General features: G+C 38.5%; 1 long non-coding RNA gene across 1 annotated transcript; it reads right to left on the bottom strand.

The window, feature by feature from the left end:
- Positions 1–8,173, bottom strand: LOC143849934 (uncharacterized). The gene is made up of 3 exons (XR_013235909.1): positions 5,214–8,173; positions 1,592–1,675; positions 1–113 (listed from the first exon to the last, which is right to left on the bottom strand). It is a non-coding gene; the product is annotated as an uncharacterized LOC143849934 (long non-coding RNA).

Raw genomic sequence — 8,173 nt, 5'->3', positions numbered from 1 at the left:
GAGGCGATGTCCACAAGAATAATCAGCAACCACAGGTATGGGGCATTACTCAGAAAAGCAGGGCAGCAGCTAGACCGATCCGGAATGAAGAAACCAGCCTCCCGAGCAGGTAACTTAAAATCGAATATAAGACTTCCCATCAGTAACATCAATAGAAAAAAAGATTACACACGAGCATACAAAGTTCCCCCCTATCTTCCTCAAGAAAGGACAGAAGGAGAGGAGGGCAATCCACAGAGGTCATGCAAGAACTTTTACAGGGGCAATCAACTTTAGATAGAAAATCTGCGGCCCTATTTGCTTCACGCCATATGTGGGATAATTTCCAAGAGGATAGTGAGGCTAGGACTTTTTTGATAAATTTAAGAGTTTGAATCTTGTGCCAAGAGCAGGTTGAATTTCCTAAAATCATATTCTCAGCATTTTTTGAGTCTGTTTCAATCCAGAGGTGTTGGATCCCTTGGGAGGAATAAAAAAAAATACTAGACTTCACGTGTACACAACTTATAAAATCGTCAAATGTGAATTCCTTTAAAGTCCTGTTTAGATTGCAAGAAAAACATTTCTGATTTCTTACAGAAATAGGGATTTTTTTTTTCTTTTCGCCATTTAGAAAGAAATGCTATGATTATTGTTAACTTAGATGGATATCATTATAATTTGAAGGTCCCTCCAAGTGAAAATTGAATAGGATTCGTCCAAGTTGTCTTTTTTCGTGTGCATAATAAGTAAGATACTTTAGAAAAAATTTCGTTCTAAACTTTTCCAAAAAATTCTTACAATCCAAACTAATATAGAAACTTTAGTGTGTGAAAGAGAGACTATCAGCCACATTAAGGATGATCATAACCGTCCGATCAATGCCAAATTTCCCGGCCTTAGCGTATAAAATCCATTTTGGGGAAAAATCGTGTCTTTGGAATGAAATTGTGTCTTTGGAATGAAAATCACGTTTTAAGGGCTCATCGGCATGGTGTTGTAAATTCAATTGTTTTCTTGGTTTTTTGCATACTTAAAAGGACGGTGGCATGGGCTGTAAATAATAACAAAACAAGGGCATTTTGGTTGTCCTCAAAAGGTAGTTGAAAATCACGTGCTTACAGCTAGGTACGTAATTTTATAGATTAAGAGGACAAAATACAAAAAAGATACACAACAAAAAGATTCGTCAAAGATTGGGTGAGATCATGGTCCCACTGCAGCAAGAAGAATGAATGAAAAAAGCCGAGACAAGATCACAGAGAAGAGATTGAAAAACTGAAGATAATTGAAGGTAAATGATATCAGCACACTGCAAAGTTTAAATATTCACGTGGTCCGATAATTAATCAAGGGCTTACAATCATTTGAAGAAGTTGGCTGAAGAAAAAATATTTTATCTATCAATTAGTATGATATTTTTCAAGGATTTCAGAAACCACAAATCTTATAAATAAGAAGATTGAATATAGGACATCCGGACATGCATATATATATATATATATATATATATATATATATATATATATATATATATATATAACGAAGTAATGATAACATTATTCGATTTATATAATTTTTTTCAAGATGATTGCAGATAGAGAAGGCATACCTGAAGAATTAATATTGCGAGAACTAGAACTACCCCAAAATAGAACTTAAAATCTTCGACACTTATCACTTCTTAACGTTTAACCTAGAAAAAATAATGCAAAAAAATCAAATCATGTTACTATAACAAGTTGGACTCAAAATTGTGAGTCCAAAACCAATTGTTGGAGTCAGTTCAGCCCAAGAACACATAAAATTACAATTGTGAGTCCAGAACCAATTGTTGGAGTCAAAATTAAAGAAGAATTGGAATCAAATAATTAAACAAGTACACAGAAAATTACAACTCAATTTCAATTTCAATTCGCCAATGAAAACAGACAGTTACAACTCAATTTCAATTCGCCCATGGAATGTAACGCAACAACAAAACCCCTAAAACCCTGATAAATTGATCATCACATACAAAATTCAGAAAACTTACAGTAAATAAATAAAATGAAAAAGAAATGAAAAAGCACATCTTAATCGTATAAATGACAGAAATCCCCGAACAAATCCCAAAGTCCAAAACCGGTTATTGGGCTCAAAATTAAGGCAATGTTGAGTCCAAGAATCGGTTCTGGACTCAAAATCAATTCTCAAAATCCAAAACCAACAAGACCTTCGAAAAGTATGTATCCATGGTAGTCTTCTTGTCCCCGTCAAGAAAATTACGTGACAATCTCTACATATGGAAGGGGTTGAAAAGGGGTGGCATTATCATTTCACAAAGAAAAGAATCTAGGATATTAGAATATTACAAGCTAAAACTTAGGTCCTATTCGTTTGAGATTCTGCCAGCTGATTGTGACCCCTTAACCAATTATTGGACTCAAATTTAAACATACTTTTAAGTCCAATAATCAATCTAGGGCTTACAATTGCTTGTCACAATCTCAAATGAATAGGGCCTTCGATTTTATAAGTTAAACATAAACCTCATCTGATTATTGGCTCAAAATTAAATGTAAATTTGAGCCAATAATCAGTTGGGGGTTCACAATCGGCCCTCACAATCTGAAACAAACACGGCCTAAGCTAAAACCTAGATTATGTAATCCAAGATTGTAAAATCAATATTTTAGCTGGTAAAATCCTAATTTTTAGAATCCATGTATGTCCTAATCGAAAAGGCCAAAACTGGTTATTTTGCTCATAATTAATGCAATAATAAGTTTTGGACTCAAAATCTCAAATCTCTCTCCTTTACCCTCTAAAAAAAATAAAAGAGAAGAAAAAGAAACCTAGAAAAAAAAATAGAAGCATAAACCCTAGAAAAGAATGAAATCAAAATTCAAAAGAAAAGGAAAGAACCACAAAAACCCTAGAACTAGAAGTACAGGGGAAAAAAAAAAGACCTAACCTTTTCTTCTACTTCTTCTTTGACAAGGGCGATGGAACGAATGAGATGCGGAAGAAACCTCTTCTTGGTGGAAGTGAAGAGCACGGATTGGTTGTTCATGGTGGGAATCAAAGAGGAAGATCATCTAACAGGGGATCAGGAAAAGGCAGGTCAAGATTCAGGGTCGGCGGAAAGGGTGTACAATGTTACCGCATCCGAAGCGAGCTGACTAGGCGAACAATGGTGCTATGAATACTGTGGTGGTGGTAACGGATGAGCAGAGCGAAGAGTTTGGAGACGTTCTCACAGTCTCCACAGGTAATCACGCTTCTCCTCATGATGAGTGAATTTTAGATTCAGGGTGCTCTGTTCATGTATGCTCCAAAAGGGAATATTTTGATACGTTCCATGAGACAAGGGCGGGTGTATTGTCATTGGGTGACGGGTCTACTTGTGACGTCATAAGAGTTGGAACGGTAAAGATCAAGATGTTCAATGGAGTAGTTCGTACTTTGGGTGGTGTGACGTATATTCCAAAGATGCGAAGGAATCTAGTGTCTCTTAGCCGATTGGACCCCAGAGGTTGCTGGATTTCAGTTGCAGGTGGAGCCATGAAAATCACAGGAGGCTGTATGGTTCTGATGAAAGGAGAGAAGTGTTGTTGGTTGTATCGTCTGGTCGGGGACACAATGACTAGTGTTTCCAAGATCTCGATGGTTACATGGAAACATAGTGGTAGCGCGTGCACGCGTAGGGTCTCCTTCGCAGTTAGTGCAGAGACAAGTTTCCAAGTTGCAGACGATGATGAGAGGATGACAGTACCTGCATTGGGAATGATGGATTGAGATCCCTCTCCAAGGTTGACTGAGTGAGTCAACGGGTTGGCAACTACACATGTGCATTGACCGTGTTGATCGAATCGGGAGGAGTCAGAACCAAGGTGATTCGAGGGTGTGTAGCCGGTACTTTGAAAGGCCAATGGTGGTTTGTGGTAATAGCGGACCGGCCGGTAGAGACATCGGCAGAAAATCTTCATGGTGGCTGGGAAATAAGCCAAGGTGGAGATTGTTGGAAAAGTTGCCTAATTTCCCACCACTCGATGAGAATGTAAAAACGGCAATGTTTTTAGGTTTTTCTAAAACCTAAGTGATATAAACGAGAGATGTTTTTAATCTCTCGTGGGGGGGGGGAGAGAGAGAGAGAGAGAGAGAGAGAGAGAGAGAGAGAGAGAGAGAAATTGGGTTTCTTCTCGGGTATTCTCTTGTGGGTTTTCTCTTGGGTTACTCTCGGTGTACGGTCTCGGGTTTGAGAAGCAAGAAAATGGCTGCAGGTTTGTGGGTTTGAGATTAATCCATTGTAATCCTTGTATTTTGCTTTTTTGTAGTGGAAGATCGTGTTTCTTGCCCGTGGAGTACGCTTGGCCGAACTATGTAAATCTTGGTGTTCATCTTGTGGCTTGGTGTTCATCTTGTGGCTTGGTTTATTTTACTTTTCGTTAATTTGTGCACGATCAGATTGGATTGCCCGGCGGATTTTCTCATCAATTTTCACCCCCTGCAGTACGCACGCGCCTCCTTATAACGTGATTTGACGTGAACACGTACCCCTTATAACGTAATTTGAAGTGAGCATGCAGGGGGGGGATATCATCTCCCTTTATAAAATCTGTGGACGGTTTGGATCATCCTATGATGTGGTCCGTACAGTACATTTGAAAAATAAGACACTATAAGAGCTTACACTGTATAAAATCTCTAAGAACATTTTGGTCTTTCTATATGTTAAAAAAATCTACCGTGGGTATTTTGATCACAAATTGATGTCACAACCTGATTTGCAAAATTCACTCGAGTGCAAGGACTCTACTTGCAAATTGTCAAACAAAGTAGACTGTTTTTGCAAATAAAGCAAAGTAGAATACTTCTTTTACAAAAACCACAAAAATTAAATAAATTCCACAGGCAAAAAGTATGGATTAATCTTCTTTTATTCACCTGGTCATCATCATAAAGCTGTTAAAGTGTCCTATAAACTACAAAGAAAAAGATTCAATTAGGAAAAATATCCATATCCTTCGTGATGGAATGTGATTAGGATTGTTCTGCTGTTTTCCACTATATATGGTGTGCCACTTACCATCATGCCACATTTGCCTTTTCTTCTTTTCTAGTGAAAACGATAAATTCTAAAATTTCAGATGTTTGATTTTGAACTTAGTGAAGTTTCAAGATCCCTATCCGAGAAATTCGGCTTTGGATTCGGGTCGTTTGGGATGGGCTTTAAGGTTTAGAGTACCGACCTGTTGTGACGAGCTTTGCTTGATCGGCGAGCTTTGCTTCAAAGTACAACGTCAGGGCAAAATATATTTTTTTTCTTAGCAGCGTAGAATTTTATTGCGTTGCTTTATGTAAGTTGCAAGGTGCAAATGCTTCGACAAGGATGTTATCCGGCAAAGGTGATGTTCACTAGCTGCTTTGAATACCAAATGCTACAGTACAATCAAAAGCTATTCTTTTATAAGATCTACACTTGGTTAGATGACAAAATAAGAGAGATAAATTTATTTTCAGTAAATGCTGTCCAGAATTTGCAGAATGAGAAATGCCAACGATAGATTTAATTTGACCTCATACAATAGGGTATATCCTTAGATGAGGGTAAAACAGAAAACCCACTTACTTTCGAGGATTTTTTTTTTGTTATCTTTGATTCTAACAATTTGTTGTATCAGACGCACGGAAAGAGGAGGATGAAGAGACGATTGGAGCTCGTGAGAAGAAGCTTTTCTCTTTGGAAGCCCTTGTCGCTGAATGAAATTCAGCATGGACATGAAATTTCAAAAACAAACAAGAGAGTTCAGTCCTTCCCTTTACGGTCCCAATTCACAGATGAACGAGTGAGGCCGCAGGAAAAGAGTAATGAATCGTGCCGACGTTAGTGATGGAGATCGTGTGGATGGGCGTTGTAGGGATGTTTGAAGACTCCTGGGACGAGGCCCAAACCGCTGCCCGGCATAAATGATGAAAACAGTGAAAAGAAAGACAAAAAGTGAAAAGCTTGAGGGAAGAAAATTGTAGAAAAAATAGCTTGAGAGAGAGAGCTTGATTGTTTGATAGCTTGTAGGGAGCTTGTGCTCTTGAATTTTTCGTGTCATTGAAGGGGTTGTAGAGGGGGTTATTTATAGGTAAAAAATAGGAGAAAGTGCTATTTTTAGTGTTTCAATTAAGGGTTCTCAAAATCTGATTTGATAGGATTTTGGATGAAATTTTGGAACGAAATCAGTGTAAAATAGGTTGTTTAGAAGGCATTTGGTAAGGTTTTGGGTAGAAGTTAGGGATTTGACATAGATTTGGGCATTTGAGGAAGGTTTTAAAGGGGGAAAATCGGATTTACCTGTGGGGATATGGTATCTAGGTTGTGGTTTAGGGTTATTTGAATGGATTTGTGTATTTAAGGAAGATTTGGGTGAAGCAATGGGAGAGGATTGGGCTGGTTTTCCATTTTGGGGAACAATCGTGTCTTTGGAATGAAAATCACGTTTTAAGGGCTCAATGGCATGGTGTTGTAAATTCAATTGTTTTCTTGGTTTTTTGCATACTTAAAAGGATGGTGGCATGGGCTGTAAATAATAACAAAACAAGGGCATTTTGGTTGTCCTCAAAAGGTGGTTGAAAATCACGTGCTTACAGCTAGGTATGTAATTAGGACAAAATACAAAAAAGATCCGTCAAAGATTGGGTGAGATCATGGTCCCACTCCAGCAAGAAGAATGAAAGAAATAAGCCCAGACAAGACAAGATCACAGAGAAGAGATTGAAAAACTGAAAATAATTGAAGGGAAATGAATTCACGTGGTCCTAGCTTTCCTGGAAGGACTCTTGACAGCTGGGATTTGGTTGGAGATAAATGTCATTTGATGTGAGAGCTGCTTCTTGGAGATACATAAATATGCTTTCATGTAGCCAAAGCTGTCAAAATCCTGTGAGGACACTAGTCATAACTTAGATCCTTCAACTCCCATCTTCTTCATGGCTACATCCCAAATTCCAGCCACTAACTTGCCTGAAAATGAAGAACAAAGAAGCAAAAAATGGGAGGAACTAGTCTCCTCCCTCCCAAAAGGGAATGGGTGGTTCGAACCCCATATCTACCAATACCAAGGCTTTTGGTATCCTTTACAGTACTTGAAAGCAGTAATGGAATGCCATCAACACTTTCAAGCCTACAACACCGATGTACTAGTGAGCACCGCACCCAAAACGGGTACAACTTGGTTGAAGGCTCTCGTTTTCACCATTGTGAACCGCACTCGTTACACTTTCACTAACCATCCCTTGCTCAACAATAACTCCCATTCACTTATCCCTTTCTTCGAATATAAGTTCTTGGAAGATGATCCTGTTTCTTATTTCTCAAACCTTTCTCACCCTAGACTATTTTCTACACACGCGCCTTACAATTCATTACCGCCATCGGCAATACAATCGGATTTTCGGATTGTTTACATATGTCGTAATCCAAGAGATACCTTCATAGCCATGTGGACTTACTTTAACAAGTTGAGACCCCTGAGTGTAGGACCTCCCCTTCCTCTCGAAGAGGCCTTCGACTTGTTTTGTGAAGGAGTTTCGCCTTTCGGTCCTTATTGGGATCATGTGTTGGGGTATTGGAAGGAAAGCCAAGAAAGGCCTGGAAGGGTTTTGTTTTTGAAGTATGAGGAGATGAAACAAGATCCCACATTTCATTTGAAGAAGTTGGCTGAGTTCTTGGGGCAACCTTTCTCTCTAGAGGAAGAGAAAGTTGGGGTGGTGGAGGAAATAATACAGTTATGTAGTTTTAAGACAATGACCAATTTGCAAGTGAACAAGACAGGAGTTGACCCTACTTTGGTTTTTGGGAATAACACTTTCTTTAGGAAAGGGGAAGTGGGTGATTGGGCGAACTATCTGACGTCTCCAATGATCGAGCGGTTAGAACAGCTCGAGGACCAAAAGTTCCACGCCTCTGGTCTCACCTTCAGGGTATTATGAATAATTTTTATTCTATCTACTATAATCATCCAACTATGGATAGATGATTAGCCTACTTTGTTGGTCTTTAGATTTGGCTATTTAATTTCTTCCATGGAATCCTGGGTTTGCTTTCTTCTCTATTATTTCTTTGAGTGTTACCATGTCCTTCCTGTAATCATTGATGTATCTCTCTTAATCATATATTAGCTTCTTTAATGTTAAACTTGTCCCAGCAGAAATCCTCCCT

Source organism: Tasmannia lanceolata, unplaced genomic scaffold, assembly GCF_043159265.1.
Source record: "Tasmannia lanceolata isolate RefF3 unplaced genomic scaffold, GAP_Taslan_0.1 ptg000018l, whole genome shotgun sequence".
Classification (NCBI taxonomy): Eukaryota; Viridiplantae; Streptophyta; class Magnoliopsida; order Canellales; family Winteraceae; genus Tasmannia; species Tasmannia lanceolata.
This window is presented reverse-complemented; position numbering and strand designations above follow the sequence as displayed.